This window comes from Myotis yumanensis, unplaced genomic scaffold (genome assembly GCF_028538775.1).
Source record: "Myotis yumanensis isolate MYYU_CA2020_CCGP unplaced genomic scaffold, mMyoYum1.0.hap1 SCAF_2, whole genome shotgun sequence".
Taxonomy (NCBI): Eukaryota; Metazoa; Chordata; class Mammalia; order Chiroptera; family Vespertilionidae; genus Myotis; species Myotis yumanensis.
In genome coordinates, this window is record NW_027223753.1 from 202757574 (window position 1) to 202773576 (window position 16003).

The 16003-nt window shown below is 37.7% G+C and overlaps 1 protein-coding gene across 2 annotated transcripts in view; it reads left to right on the plus strand.

Moving 5' to 3' along the window:
* NCAM2 (neural cell adhesion molecule 2) overlaps nucleotides 1-16003 on the plus strand; it is a 413570-nt gene that overhangs the window by 34209 nt on the left and 363358 nt on the right. The window lies entirely within an intron of this gene.

Sequence of the window (16003 nt, forward strand, 5' to 3'; positions counted from 1 at the left end):
TATATTGCATGTGTGTATGTGCGTGCTTGTGTGTGTGTACTCATAAACACTTGAGCTGGAAGAGACAGAAGAAGTGTTTGTTCAGATCTTGTTTGATTTAGTGGTTAGTCATTGGACAGATTAGTAGGAAAATTATATAAACCTTGCATATCTGAATCTGAGCTTAGCATTTAACGAAGGTAGCTTGTGAATAACATGGAGAAATGTGGACAGATTTGTAACAGGTTATATTAGTGTCAAATTTCATTAACTTTAAAAATAGTGGAATAATTTTTTAATATGTCCACATTTTGCCCAAACAGAAACACATGTACAGAGGCAAGGATTTTGCTATCCAAACAAAATTAAGAATCTAACCTCCAGAAGGCATCTAGCAATTGTTCGGTCTGACTCCACATAAATAGATTGTTGTGTGGGATAAATAGAAATCTCTCCTAATTTCCAGGGGTTAGCATTCTATAGTACTAGGAATTAATTTAACAGGGAGTGAGATTCATCTTTCTAAGTTTAAAAATCTATACTAATAAAAGGGTAATATGCTAATTAGACCAGACATCTTCCAGACAAAGCCACAGTGGTGGGGGCCAAGGCAGAGGCAGTTAGGGGTGATCCAGCCGGCAGGGGAGGGCAGTTAGTGGTGATCAGGCTGGCGGGGGGAGTAGTTATGAGGCAATCAGGCTGGCAGGAGAGCAGTTAGGGGCACCAGGCCAGCAGGCAGAGGCGGATAGGGACGATCAGGCAGGCAGGCAGGCGAGCGATCAGGAGCCAGCGGTCCCGGATTGCAAGAGGGATGTCTGAAGGCCTTTTTAGGCCTATCCCTATGGGTCTAAACCGGCCATTGGACATCCCCCAAGGGGTCTCGGATTGGAGAAGGGTGCAGGCTGGACTGAGGAACCCCCCAACACCCATGCATGAATTTCGAGCACCAGTGTGTTAATATGCACAAATATCAGGGATTCTTCTTGTCACTTAACTTCAATTTCTTGAGCTTGAATTTTCCATCTACAAATAAGGAAGGAATGTTACCAACTTTTTAGAAAATGAAGTGTGAATTACTCCCTGTAGACCTTTCATTTCACATAGCAGCTGTGATTCAAGGTTGATATTATGGAACTGGAATGGACCAGAGGTTCTAAAATAATGAAGAATTGAGTTGGCTAGGTAAATAAATGGAAAGCAAGTTTTATATAGATCTTATTTTCTGCAAGAGCTGTCCTTGATCAATAGGTTTAAATAACAGCAAACATTTTTCTAAGCACACATTACTACACTTTATGTCTTTGAAAGCTTTATAAGAAGGCAAGATGAAATAAAATGTGTGAAATCCAGATATAAATATCAGTATTCAATTTGATTGTAACATCTACCACAACATAACTCACCTTCCATTTATCTCTCTAAAATCAGACTAAGAAATGGGAGGCGTTCTCTTTGTTAAAAGATAAATTGAGAATTTTCAAGAATTTGAGCATCCATTGACTCAAACTGGGAAGTGCCATGCTGAAAGTGGTTAGGAGTGCTCCACCCACAGGAGCTAGGGGAGAGGTTTTTGTGGAAAAGACTAGGAAGCAAAGCAAGGGGATTATTTGATTGGCTACAGCTCAAGCAGTTGCCTTATTGGCTTATTGGCTGTTTGTGATTGATTATTCTTAAGTTTCTTTTTTTTTTCAAATTTGAGTGCACTGACTCTGGCTTAGGTTTTCATTTGCTTATGTCATCCAGCAAAGCATTCGAGCCACCTCAGTCCGATGACCTCCTTGTTTAATATACTTTAACATTTTAAAGCATGTATAGTTGTAACTAATTTACAAATGTGAATTATATCAGGCTAAACATTTATATGTCAAGCCACAGTCATATTTATTTCCTTTCCTGCCCTATGCCCTGTACAAAGGGCTTTCTGTTAAAACCCATGGCAACATCATGCATACAGTAATTGGGTTTAAATAGGAATATAGTTCTGTGGATTCTGGAGTCACTATGCCTAATATAGAATTCTAGTAACATAGGTTAGCATCTAAGATGAGTAAGTTAATCATCTATAAAATAAGATTGATTATAATAATATCTATTCCAGATTTTAGAATTAAATGAGAATTAAATGAAATAATATAGACGAGTTGTATGGCACCATCTCTGGAACCTAATAAGTAGCTTTTGAATGAAAGTATTTGTGAAGGAACAGCATTTTATACAGTGCTAGTAATTTCTCTTTTTATTAGATGATACTGTCAAATTATGTTGTAATTTAAAAGGTAAAGCCCAGCCAGTGTGGCTCAATGGTTGAGCATAGACCTATGAACCAGGAGGTCATGGTTCGATTCCCAGGTTGTGGGCTCGATCCCTAGTAGGGGCTGTGCAGAAGGCAACCAATCAGTGATTCTCTCTCATCATTGATGTTTCTCTCTGTCTCTCCATCGCCCTTCCTCTCTGAAATAAATAAAAATATATTTTTTTAAAAAGGTAAAGTATGCATGTGCCTCTTTGAGACAATGAAAACAATTCAAAAATACAGGATATGGAACTTACAACAAGCTAATCAAGTATTTTGGTTAATTGATATTTCAACCATAAAAAGTATATTTTTCAAACATGTTATGTAAAGACTGTATATATGTATGTTGGTGAGGGGGAGAGAAGGGATGGATGGAGAAAGAATATGCTTATTAATGGGAAATTTGACTACAAAACATATAAGTACATTTTACCTATCAAAATAGGAATTTTAGTCAGTTTGCCCTAAGGGTCAATTTATAGATACTTGGAACTTTGAAAATATAACCTTGTCATAGATTTGTACTAGGAGTTAATCTTCCTTTTCAAAGCTGTGGAAGATTCTGAAGAAGAACAGAGAGCAGTGTTTGTACAAGATCGTCCCTGTTACTCTACTGTATATTTGATCTTCCAGGATTAAATTTAAGATATGTAAGTTTTAGCCCTGACAGGTTTGGCTCAGTGGCTAGAGTATCAGCCTACGGACTGAAGGGTCCCAGATTCGATTCCAGTCAAGGGCATGTACCTTGGTTGTGGGCACATGCCCAGTAGGGGGTGTGTAGGAGGCAGCTGATTGATGTTTCTCTCTCATCGATGTTTCTAACTCTCTATCCCTCTCCCTTCCTCTCTGTAAAAAATCAATAAAATATATTTTTAAAAGATATATGTAAGTTTTAAATGATGGTCATTGTGAGGAAATGTAAGTCCACTCCATTCCACTGTGGATGCCACTTCAATCTCCTGTTAAAAATGTATATCTCTAAAACACAGGCAAGGAAAAAATAATATTAACATTATAGGATCTGAATATTAACTGATTTAATATCAATCAGAGTCAGCCCTAACTGGTTTGGCTCAGTGGATAGAGCGTCGGCCTGCGGACTGAAAGGTCCCATGTTCGATTCCGGTCAAGGGCATGTACCTTGGTTGCGGGCACATCCCCAGTAGGAGGTGTGCAGGAAGCAGCTGATCAATGTTTCTCTCTCACCGATGTTTCTAACTCTCTATCCCTCTCCCTTACTCTCTGTAAAAAAAATCAATAAAATATATTAAAAAAATATATCAATCAGAGTCAGTATACAAGATCTGCCTCACAGTAGGTAGAAACTAAATGCTAATGGCAATGGATACTTCAGTGTTTCTGTCATCAGATATGCTTGCATTAAAAATTGAAGTAGGTCTATTTAAAAGGGATGCAATAATTTGAGTCCTCAATTCATTTCAGTTTAACATGGTAACATATACCACATGAGCCAATCATGTTCCCTTCGTTCCTGTCTGTCTTCAGAAGTGTTTTCGTTCATGACCATTTTCTCCAACCTACCTGGTATACCAGCTATATAGAAGGTTTATATCAGATATATATTCTTTACGACTGTTGGACCCACACAGTCTGGGCTTAAAGTTTGGTAGCGTCACTAGTTGTCTGATTTAATTATAATGGTTCTTTACTCCTAGGATGGGCATGAGGATTACATGCAAGATGCTCAGTAAAACTCAGGTCTCATTAGGTGTTGCCTATTGTTTTCTGCATCATATATAATAGTATTTCAACATACTAGGTGATGTGTCTACTTTCTACAGGAGAGTGTGAGCCCTCTGATGGGGAGGAAAATGCTATTACTTATCTGTGTTTCAAGTTTATCCTAGTGCAGCCGTGGGCAAACTATGGCCTGTGGGCCGGATCGGGCCCGTTTGAAATGAATAAAACTAAAAAAAAAAGACCATACCCTTTTATGTAATGATGTTTACTTTGAATTTATATTAGTTCACACAAACACTCCATCCATGCTTTTGTTCCGGCCCTCCGGTCCAGTTTAAGAACCCATTGTGGCCCTCGAGTCAAAAAGTTTGCCCACCCCTGTTAGTGTCAAGCAAATAGCAGGGGATTAATATTTTGGTGATTATTATACTTAATTTTAAAAGCGTTTTCTTGAATTTAGATATCCTGCTCATAGGTGTTTGTAATGCTATTGGATTCTCTTTTCATACATCTCAACATTTAAATCTCAAATTTCCTCATATGGGGCAAATCATGTATGTAGTATTTATTTAAACAACTACTTTACTTGTCCTTCCTGCTAACCCTTATTAGCATACTCCTCTCTGATATTGAATAGATTTTCCTTTGCAACCATTTCGGCTTCATCTCTTGGCTTGGATTTTCCTGTCAGAACAACAAGAACTTTTAACTCATTTCTCAGTTGCATGTCTACATCGATACTGTGGTTCAGAGACAACTTTAGTTTTTTTGTTTTTTGTTGTTTTTCAGTTTAATTAAAGGTAATGTCGACAAGGCATAAGCAAATGAAAAAAATATATACTAAAGTATAGTTTCTGCTTCTTGACAATGGAGAAAGTATGAGGGAAAAATTAACTAGGAAAAAAACCCCAAATAACAAAATATCTAAGAAAATTTTATAAGTATTTTTTTCAGAATGAAGTTTTTCTCTAAATGGTATTTAGTGATTTTCCTCTTCCTAATGTATGCATCTCCTTTATTTTATTAAACTAATCTCTAAAAGAATAAAATTAGTGGTTGTTGCTAGGACATATTACAACTTTCTAATGACATTTGAAATAAATGCAATCTGCCTAAGTATGGGTAGCTGCTTTATAAAATAGCTTATATCCTTTCTCAGAATCACTTGGTTTACACAAGTTAGAGAAGCTATGCAATTAATAATTAAATAGTTCTCTTAGGTTTGCTTTAATGATAATTGTATACTTACAAATGCCCTAAGGGTATTTCACTTTTACTGGGGTATTCAAGATGATGCTTATAATTCTTTGGTGATTTGTTTGATATGATTTAGTGAATTTTGGCTAAATACATACCTTTAAAATAAAAATTACTTGCAGAATTGATAAATATACTTGGAAACAGAACTAGTTTTACTAATGGGTTTCTATTTAGATTCTAAGTATTCATTAACCAGGAGGTGGCTAATGAGCAGATGTTTAATGAGCAACAAAAATGGATAGGTTTTTTGTTTGTTTTTTTGCTTGTGTAATTCACACTAACTGAAGGTATGGATGTAGTTGCTGAAACAAACAAACAAAAACCACTAAAAAGTATCCTGTTTGATGGCATTTAATGGAAAATGTTCTATTAATAGAATTGAATATAGTAAAGAAATGCACTAAAATTTCAGAAAAATACTGATATAATTTTAGAGATAAATCACAGTATACACAAATAACATCAGGAGTTAAAGTTATTGAAACAACTTAAATTAATTCATATTTAATATATTATACAATGTTTTCTTATCTTATTTTATATCTCATTACCTTGCTAATGGCTATTTTTACTGCTCATTTATTGGGGTAGAATATTCTATGGTTTTTGTTTTGTTTTTCAAATTCTGTATATCCAAGGATTCTTTCATCTTGGGTTTACTTTTACTTACCTGAAATTTCTCATATACTATGTGTGCATCTCTCATAAGAAGACCATGAAGACAAAGTATTTAAAAAAGCACTAGAAAATTTTAGTACATTTTATTAGTGAAACATTTGGAAAAAATATATTAATTGACTTTGTATTATGTGAAAAGGGGAAATCCTAATCTGATTTCTTTTCTCATGAAACTATTTTTTTAAGTTTCTTCTTTTTGGTCTGTCATTTAGGACTTATTTTCAGAAACAGGGCTCTTAAATTTGGGTCTCCAAAGTGAAAAATGTTAAAGAAACAAGTTGTTAGGCCTCCACCTTAATATAATTGTTTACTGGTCCATCAGTGCAATTTCTTTCTTTTATCGGCCCTTAAGCACTACATTGTACTAATGATCTTCTAATTTTACTTTACTTCCCTATAGTATCACCAAAGCAAAATCATAGCTTTTCTTTAAATTTTACCTCATGCCTATTGATGAAATCAAGTTGTTTTACTTTAACCACTCCCCTCCATCTAAATATGAACCACATTTTGGGAGTAATGGGGTTAAATTAATCATAATTTATCTCTATAGTCACTGTATGGAAATTGTGCAGTGTTAGGTTTCCATTTTGTTTCCTTTATTTTTATGTTTAACTTATCTGCTGATACAACTAAACTGTACAGATTACATACCCTATAATGATCAAATTTGAAAGTAATTTTTCATGTCCATAAAATAACACTACATTAGGCTTCTAATTACATGTTTGATTCTTTTTAATGGATTGGCAATTGATGGCAAAGACCCTTCTGAATTACCTAATAAAAAGAGCATGAGAACAGGAATCAGCCCCGGACTCGCACAGCCACTCCTTTTCTCTGCCTGTGGCCATAAGGCATTAATATGCTAAAGTTTCCATTTAATATTGTTGTTACTATTACAGAAGATCATGCATTATAAATGGGCTTTTGAAAATGTAAATAGCATGTAAGTGGAGATATTGGGGTAGGAGCATTTGAAGACATCCTGAATTATTCCTCTAGATTATTAAATCACATAGTAATCCTACAAGTGACTGATCAGATGACTACTCAGGTTGACTAACTAGAACTGACAAAATTTGGATGTTCTATTTAATTCACACTGAGTACTGTAAAATGCAAAAATGGTTTTATTCCTCATGAATCTATTTTAATATGATCTACTTCTTGATTTGCATTTCAGAACTCTCCCAACTTATGACAGAGGTAGGAAAGGTATACATTTTCTTGATGCACCTGAGAAACGACCATTTTAGAATCCATGTACTTTAATTCCACCAACACTGCTTTTAGCAGGAGTTAAGTCAGAGGCTATGTGTCATTCATATGGCTGTTTTTGGGGGGGTTGGGTCGATGTTATGAGTATTAACAGGACCCTAGTATCTCAAATTGGTCAAAATGAAGAAGATGCATTGGTTCATACTGCTTTCTGTGTTCCTCCTTGACCCCTTTTGGTTCCTTCTATTTTATTTTCAGCTCCATGTTATGCTTCATAGTCCAGTGCATCAGTTTGGGATGTAAAGCATTTTTGTTTCTCCTACTAGAATGATACATATCAAATTTAGACACTGTGACTTATTCATCTTTGGATTCCCCACAGGGCCCATCACTGGTGTAGCCAAAGGCCTGAAAGATGTTTAGTGTCAGTGGTATTACCTTCTGGGTGCCTTACAGTCCTGATCTGGGAAATGAAAATGAAAATAGAACCTAATTATCTTTATGGTCATAAGAGTTAAATGAGTTCATGAATGCAGTGCCCTGAGTCAGTGCTTGGGACATGTAGGAACTAAAAATGTTAGCTATTGTTAGTATCCTTAGTATTCTTTTGCTGAGGTTATAGGGAACTTGATAGCAGTATTTAAAAGTGAGTTTGGTTATGGAAATTATTAAATACTAGAGGCCCGGTGCACAAATTCGTGCACCAGTGGGGTCCCTTGGCTTGGCCTACAGGAACAGGCCAAAAACGGCTCTCCGACATCCCCCAAGGGGTCTTGGATTATGAGAGGGCACAGTCCAGGACAAGGGACCCCACCAGTGCACGATCAGGGCCGGGGAGGGATGTGGGAGTTTGGCACGAGGGGAGGGCTCCAGGGTGTGTCTGACCTGTCTCACTCAGTCCCAATCAGCCATATCCCAGCAGCAAGCTAACCTATCAGTCAGAGTGTCTGCCCCCTGGTGGTCAGTGCACGTCATAGCGACTGGTCAAATGGTCGACTGTCTGCCCCCTGGTGGTCAGTGCATGTCATAGCGAGCGCTTGAGCAGCCTTAGAATATCATTAGCATATTACACTTTGATTGGTTGAATGAATGACCGGACGACCGGACACTTAGCATATTATGCTTTTATTATATAGGATTCGGTAACAGTTTGAGAGTCTTGATTTCTTTTCATCAAGATAGTGTAAAGTTGACACTTTTCAGAACCAGTTCTCTAGACCCAACAGCTCTTGGTGTCCACTGTGATGTGTAGTGCAGATGAAAGAGACCTTTGTCCCAGCTGTAGACAGGGTGTCAATAACAGACTTCAGTCTCTTCTGGAATTGCTTTCCCCTAGATGGCCCTGTGACTTAGGTCACACCTTTCCCTTCCTTTTGTTCATAGCCACTTTCCAGTTGAGGTGAGACAGAAGGCCAGGCCCTCACTGCTCATCTCAGGGACATTCACTCTTCCTACCGCAGAGCTTTCTGTGGGGTTAGCTGAGGCTGTCATTAGGGGTATTGCAGCTTGACTTCTTCTTCTTCCCAATTCTGCATCCTTCCCTCCCTTTTCACAGCTGTTGATCCCAAGGGCACTTGTTAATACACATTCTGCATGCTACAGCACCTCAGAGGCTGTTTCTAGGAAACCCACACGGTGCTATAACTTTTCACATGGTGGATGTTTAATAATTGGGTATCAAATTGAGCTGAACAGTGAAACATAACAAACTCCTTTATCAGATCCAAATTATTTGCAACTCAGGTTTCCTAGGCTACATTAGGCTGGAGATAAAATTAGTCATAATAGTTGTTTGGATTCAACATTATAGCTTTGGCTCCTAGCACAATGTCTGATGCCATAATAGAATTAGTATTGTGTAAAACAGCAGGTAGAATGTTCCTGTCACTTTGTAACATTTCACACCTTCTGTTGTCCACCCCTCCTCTTCCAGGCCAACTCTTTGGGGTCTCAGGAAAGTGTAGGGATATCCTCTTCTCTGTTTCTGCAAGACAGTAATTTCCTATTTTACTGCTCTCCAGTACAAAAGTCTGTAATGTATCAGAAATAGTGGCTCAGGTAATTCATTTCCAAGACCTTATTCCACAATTATTTTGTTAATGACAAGTTCAGTTCTTCAAAGGAAAGAGAGAATCCTTTAACCATGATCTTAAAAAAGCTTTATTATTGGGACTCAAATTCATGATGCCTTTTTCTTCAATGCCTTCTGGAGATTTTAGTCCCAGTTCTATTTCAGGTAGGACTTGTAGCATCTTTCTCTCCAGCACATGGTAAAGATTCTATGGGGCCTATGCCGGACAAGTACCAAAGGGCTTCTCGAAACACTGAACCCTAGTCTCTCACACCCATAAACTCTGTTTACCTTACAATGAATTCTTTTTTTAGAAGCCTCTCAGTCCCTTAGGCGAATAGACCTCTGCTGGCCCACTCATTACTCCTGACAACCAGACAAGTTCAGACAGGTTAGTCTTTATGAACCCAATTTAGGCTCCAGTTGGAGTTCCCACTATAATTAGAAAGTAAACGATTGTATAGTGTCCTGCTTACTCTTTTGCTCAAAAGTAAAAATAAAAATAGGTAATATTAGCATTTTAGCGCAGAACTCCTGGCCTTTTGAGGAAATTTAGAAAAAAACAAAGGGTTCAGAAGCCTCAGATAGACAATTTTAAAATTTTGTTTTGCATATATTTTTTTTATATTTTTGCTTCACTGTCGTCTTTACCATTTTTTTTTTTATTAAATCTTTATTGTTCAGATTATTACAATTGTTCCTCTTTTTCCCCCCCATAACTCCCCTCCTTCCAGCTCCCACCCCACCCTCCACCCTCACTCCCCACCCACTGTGTTCATCCATAGGTGCATGATTTTTGTCCAGTCACTTCCCGCATCTCCCACACCCCTTTTCCCCCCAAGAATAGTCAGTCTATTCCCTTTCTATGTCCCTGATTCTATTATAATCACCAGTTCATTCTGTACATCAGGTTATTTATTCACTTGATTCTTAGATTCATTTGTTGATAGATGCATGTTTGTTGTTCATAATTTGTATCTTTACCTTTTTCTTCTTCTTCCTCTTCTTAAAGGATACCTTTCAGCATTTCATATAATACTGGTTTGGCGGTGATGAACTCCTTTAGCTTTTCCTTATCTGTGAAGCTCTTTATCTGACCTTCAATTCTGAATGATAGCTTTGCTGGATAAAGTAATCTTGGTTGTAGGTTCTTGGTATTCATCACTTTGAATATTTCTTGCCATTCCCTTCTGGCCTGCAAAGTTTCTGTTGAGAAATCAGCTGACAGTCGTATGGGTATTCCCTTGTAGGTAATTGAGCCTCTTTCTCTTGCTGCTTTTAAGATTTTCTCTTTGTCTTTTGCTCTTGGCATTTTAATGATGATGTGTCTTGGTGTGGTCCTCTTTGGATTCCTTTTGTTTGGGGTTCTCTGCGCTTCTTGGACCTGTAAGTCCATTTCTTTCTCCAGATGGGGGAAGTTTTCTGCCATTATTTCTTGAAATAGGTTTTCAATATCTTGCTGTCTCTCATCTTCTGGCACTCCAATGACTCTGATATTAGTCCGCTTAAAGCTTTCCCAGAGGCTCCTTACACTATCTTCACACTTTCGGATTCTTTTTTCATTTTGCTTTTCCAATTGGGTGTTTTTTGTCGAATCTTTGGTTTGATTATTGTGCTCCTCTGGTCTGCTATTGGGTATAATATTCTTTATTTCAGTCCGTGTATGCTTACTTTCTAATTTCTTTATCGTAGCATCGAGGGTCTCATTAGTTTTCGTGAGGTTCTGCACAAATTTATGGCAAGCCCTCAAAATTGTGATTCTTAGCTCCATATCCTCCATTTCTGTCATGTTTTTTTGTCTCCGCATCTTTTATGCTTTCTTGGTGCACCCCCTTGTGGTCTCTGTGCGCAGTCTTGTTCTAGCCAAGCCTTAATTGTTGTAGTTAACACTAGAGGGGTTTGACCACCAGGCCGACTGGCTATAGGAATCAGCTGTATGGAAAACGTCTGCCTTCTGGGGAGGCGCTAATCCAGCCTTTGCCTGAGGCGATCGGCAAATGGCTGTGCGCAGGGTTTGGGCGGGGCGGGATCAACAGGGTGGGCGGAGGGGGCAGTTATGGCCATGCTCAGTCCCGTTCCCAGAGGCTCTGCTTCTCAGAATCCCGGCAGCCGCTGCAAACTTCGGAGAGAAAGCTGCCCTCAGGTTCCAACTGATGCCGATAATAGGATAATCCCGCTTCTCCCGTTTGAGTCTGGGTCCCTAGAGACTCGCCCGGATCTGGAGCCCAGAGTCTGAGACTCACTCCCGACAGAAAACGACAACCGCGCCCTCAGCCACCAGCCCGCTTTGCGCGCGCACCTCGGTACCTTTGTATTTTCCACACTGCGCCGCCTCTGAGCCTCGATTTGCTGTTCTCTTTCCTTCTAGTTGTAGAGTCTCTCTTCAGCCAGCCTTCCTATGGTTCTGGGTGATGTCCGTTCAGTCTTTTAGTTGTATTTTTGAAATGGTTGTTTGCGGCAGCGGTCTCCAGTGTTTACCTACGCCGCCATCTTGGTCTCCAATCTCTTTACCATTTCTTACTCTTTACTCACCCTTTAAGGGTGTTTGTGTTTAATATCTTTTATTTCATATAGACAGTCATTTTATTCTCCAGAAATGTGACTTTTATGTTCCGTTGTGAATACATTGAGAACTAATCATTATAATTCTGGAGAATTAACAAATTCTATTAGTAAACTTTATTAGAATTTTAAAATTTACTTCTGAGTATTTATATGATGGTTTTACATTTAAATGTTGAAAGGGGAAATGCATTTGCAGTATAAGAACTTTTTTAGATTCTTCTCTTCTATCCCTAAGGAAATAACCCATGATATTGTTTCTGCCTCATAAGTCTTTACAGTTAAACATTTTCTTGGAATGAAATGTCTTAAATGCAGAAATAAAGACATTATTGCATAGGGTCCATTTTCTTTTATCTTGAGATTCAGAAGAAGAATGTATATCACAAACACCTTAATGGAAAATGAAACAGAAATGTCAGCTACAGAAAAGAAATACATGTATAGCATTTCCTTATCTCACATCTTTTAATTTTAGGACAACCAAACGTCAATATTGGGATATATTTGATATTGTTGGATAAACTGAGACTGGAGGTTAAAACAGAGGAGCCACCAAATTCAAACGATCTCCAAAGCACTTGGACATCAGTTATGTGAGCATCCTGTGAAACTATTCAAATGTTTTTGTGTGGATGAGATTATGCCCACTGGGCAGCTAAAAGGATAGTTTAAAAATAACTGCATCATCTCTAAAAATAACTGAATCATCTCTCTTGATCCAGCAAGATATTATTCAGTAGTTCATAAAGAAGAAAATACATTGACCGTCCTTTATTACAAATAGTGATAGTCTTAATGTATTAATAGGATACTTTCTAAGTAGAGGAGAGTGACGGGCAATCTCAAATACTTTGAAAGCAGTTCTGCTTGACCCATCTTCTTAGTCTACGCTCATTAATTTGTTTGAAGTATAATGAACTCTCAGAAGGACAAATAGTTCCTTAGTAATAAGTACAAAAGCATATTACATATTAAAATGGAAAGCACGTGGGGAAATGCTGGTAGCGGTGAGGAGCACCCCACATGGGATCAGACTAGTAACTTCATCAGCCTGTAGCTATAATTTACACTTCCTAAGTCTTAATTTTCTCATTTGTAAAATCACAATAATGATGGAGCCTAACTCACAGACTTAAGAATTGGAAGAGAAAAACCTTGTTAATACAGCACCTGGCACATCTGATGCTCAGCAGTTATTAGCTCTTTTCACCATTATTGTTACACTTACACATCCTTAAATGTATATTACATATTTCTATGGGACTCAAAATCCATTAGGATGAATAAAAGATAAAATAGTACAGCTGTTCTTAAAGTACCTCATTTTAGCAGTAGCTTTATATCCAATCAAATGTGTTCTCTGCAAGGAATAGATATTCTGACTTAAGCATTTTATTTGCATAGAACCAACTACTGTCTGTACAGAGAAAAAACAACAACAACCAATTAATTAGAAAGCAAGAACCAGTGTGTATTTATATATTAGAAATGGTACAAAGTACTAAGGGGATCATGCTAAAGATCTAAATATAGTCAGAAAGTCATATTCATTCACAAAACCTTCCAATAGTATATGCACTTTGATCAATAATGCATGTTGAATATAATTGTGAGGAAAAGTGGTAGAAGCATTGCGGAAATCAATGGAAATTAATGAGTAAATCAATTTTATTTGACTTTTTTCTTTCTGGTGGTATAATTTTATTTTACATTTGTAGGGTTTTGTTTCCCCGTCTTCTAGCTCATTTATCAAATTGCAAAAATTCCTCCAGAGACTCACTAAAATAAATGGATAATTGTCAGTGGAGAGCAAGCAACAAAGGTGTGTGTTGTCTTTATCACAAAAGACCCATTGTTACTCCTAAAGAAAAAGAAAAAAAAAAAAAAAAAGAAGGAAAAACAGATCTTCAAGGCAAGGTTACTTAAATCACTGAATTGTGGCTGCTGTAGGAAGTCACAGTGAATTTTGTATGAAAACATTTTAAAAATGGAGAATAAACAGAAGGATATCATGATGCAGAGGTCAAGGGCAACCTGCAGATTTGCAGATACCCTTAAAGAATTAGAGCTGGTGCCCAGCTGGCCTGGCTCAGTGGTCGAGTGTCGATCTATGAACCAGGAGGTCAGGGTTTGACTCCCTGCCAGGGCACATGACTGGGTTCAGGGCTTGATCTGCAGTGTGGGGAGTGCAGGAGGCAACCTATCAATGATTGTCTCTCATCATTGATGTTTCTGTCTCTCTCTCCCTCTCCCTTCCTCTCTGAAACCAATAAAAATATATTTAAAAAAAATTAGAGCCGGAGTCATGTAACAGTAAGAAAAACAACCTGTTGATTCTTTGTGCTTTTTGTTTCTTCCCAATCTATTTTGTGGGCATTATATATATAGCCTCTTTAGTAATATGCTAGAATGAAATATTTGTTATACATAATCCTACTCCTTTGTAAAATACCCTTCAAGGAGTGCTTATTTGTTATATGTTTGCCCCCACCAAAGAAAACCCTAAAGAGCCAAACTTATAATGTTAAATTTATAATAAACTTACAAAAAAGTATTTATAATATTAAAAGAATGATCCAGGTGTCTGAAACCAGATTTAAAGGCACACTTCTGGACAGAGTTAAAGTGCTTCCCTTTTCAGCACTTTAAACTTAACCTTTTTAAACACTGATGAAATATTATAAAGAATTCGCAGCAGCAGTTACATGAAGGTCAAAAGATTATTGAGAAGGAGAAAAGAGAGTGATTGCAACATGTGCAAAGTAACTACTGAGATGTAATAAAGAGATACACTTATTTGTTAGTGTGTCAACCAGTTATATATTCTGATTTCATAGCTTGAAATGGCAATTCAGTTTCAAAGATAGTATGCATATAACCCTATTACTCTCAAGGTTTTTAGACTTGAGCATACCCTACTTTTACTGTCCATGTCTGAACACTCATCTCCCAAAAGTATGTGTTCCCCATCAGGACAAAGTACTTATGCACCCTACAAAACCATTCTGTTTGTTACTTGTCATCTCTCATTTGCTCTCTGCTCATAATTTCCTCGCAATCATAACGTATTTTATTGGAAATTTCTGCAAGCAATTGAGAGCCTAACATTTAACCAAAGCATTTTTAAAGTTATCATTTTTAGCCTGGCCGGTGTGACACAGTAGTTGAGCTTCGACCTATGAACCAGGAAGTCACGGTTCGATTCCCTGTTACGGCACATGCCCGGGTTGTGGGCTCTCTCCCTAGTATGGAGCATGCAGGAGGCAGCCAATCAATGATTATCTCTCATAATTGATGTTTCTATTTCTCTCTCCCTCTTCTTCCTCTCTGAAATCAATAAACATATATTTAAAATTGTCATTTTTAAAGACTTCCTAAGGATTGAAGATAATTGAATGAAATGACAATGCTGACTAGCTAAAAGTGGCCTGTTTCCTGGGAGTCCTTACTAGCCATTTCTCTCCTGAGACTCTCATCTTGATTATGTTATACCCCTCAGATATTAGCCGTACCTACCCAAGACCAGAATCTTTCAACTGCTTTATCTTTTAGACTTCAGCCACTGGAAATAGAAAATATTCCTTCAAAGAATTTTGTGACCCTTGTCAAAACAAATCTAATGAACAAAATGAACTGACCAACAAAATAAGACCAGAAGCATGGAGGCATGGAACAGATTGACATACCTCCATGTGGGGCTGGGGGAATGAGGAGAGATAAACCCAAGAACTTACATACTTATATGCATAGCCCTTGGGCATGGGCAATAGGATGGTGAAGACATGGTGGGGGGTGAGTAGGGGCTGGGAGGAAGGGGATAAAGCGGGGGGCGGGGGGAATGGGAGACTATTTGTAATACTGTCAACAATAAAAAAATATAAAAATATTTTTAAAAATTCTGTATAAAACAGCATAATGCCTAACTCTTCATCAACAGCCATCTGCACCAGTGATGAGTAATGCCCAGGAACTCTGGGTGTATTGACTCCACATGCTTAACCAAAGGAATGTACCAAAGTGGCCCCCAGTATCTTCCTCTACCAACATAATCTAGTTGCTACACTTAGAACTCAAGGAAAAGGGGACAAAAAGAAAGATTAAGTAACAGTTTGTTCTCACTTTCAGTAGTTTAAAGTACAGAAATATTGGGACCGAGTTGCTGAGTGTGTGTGTGTGTGTGTGTGTGTGTGTGTGTGTGTATGTGTTGTGTGATGTTATCTCTCTATATAAAA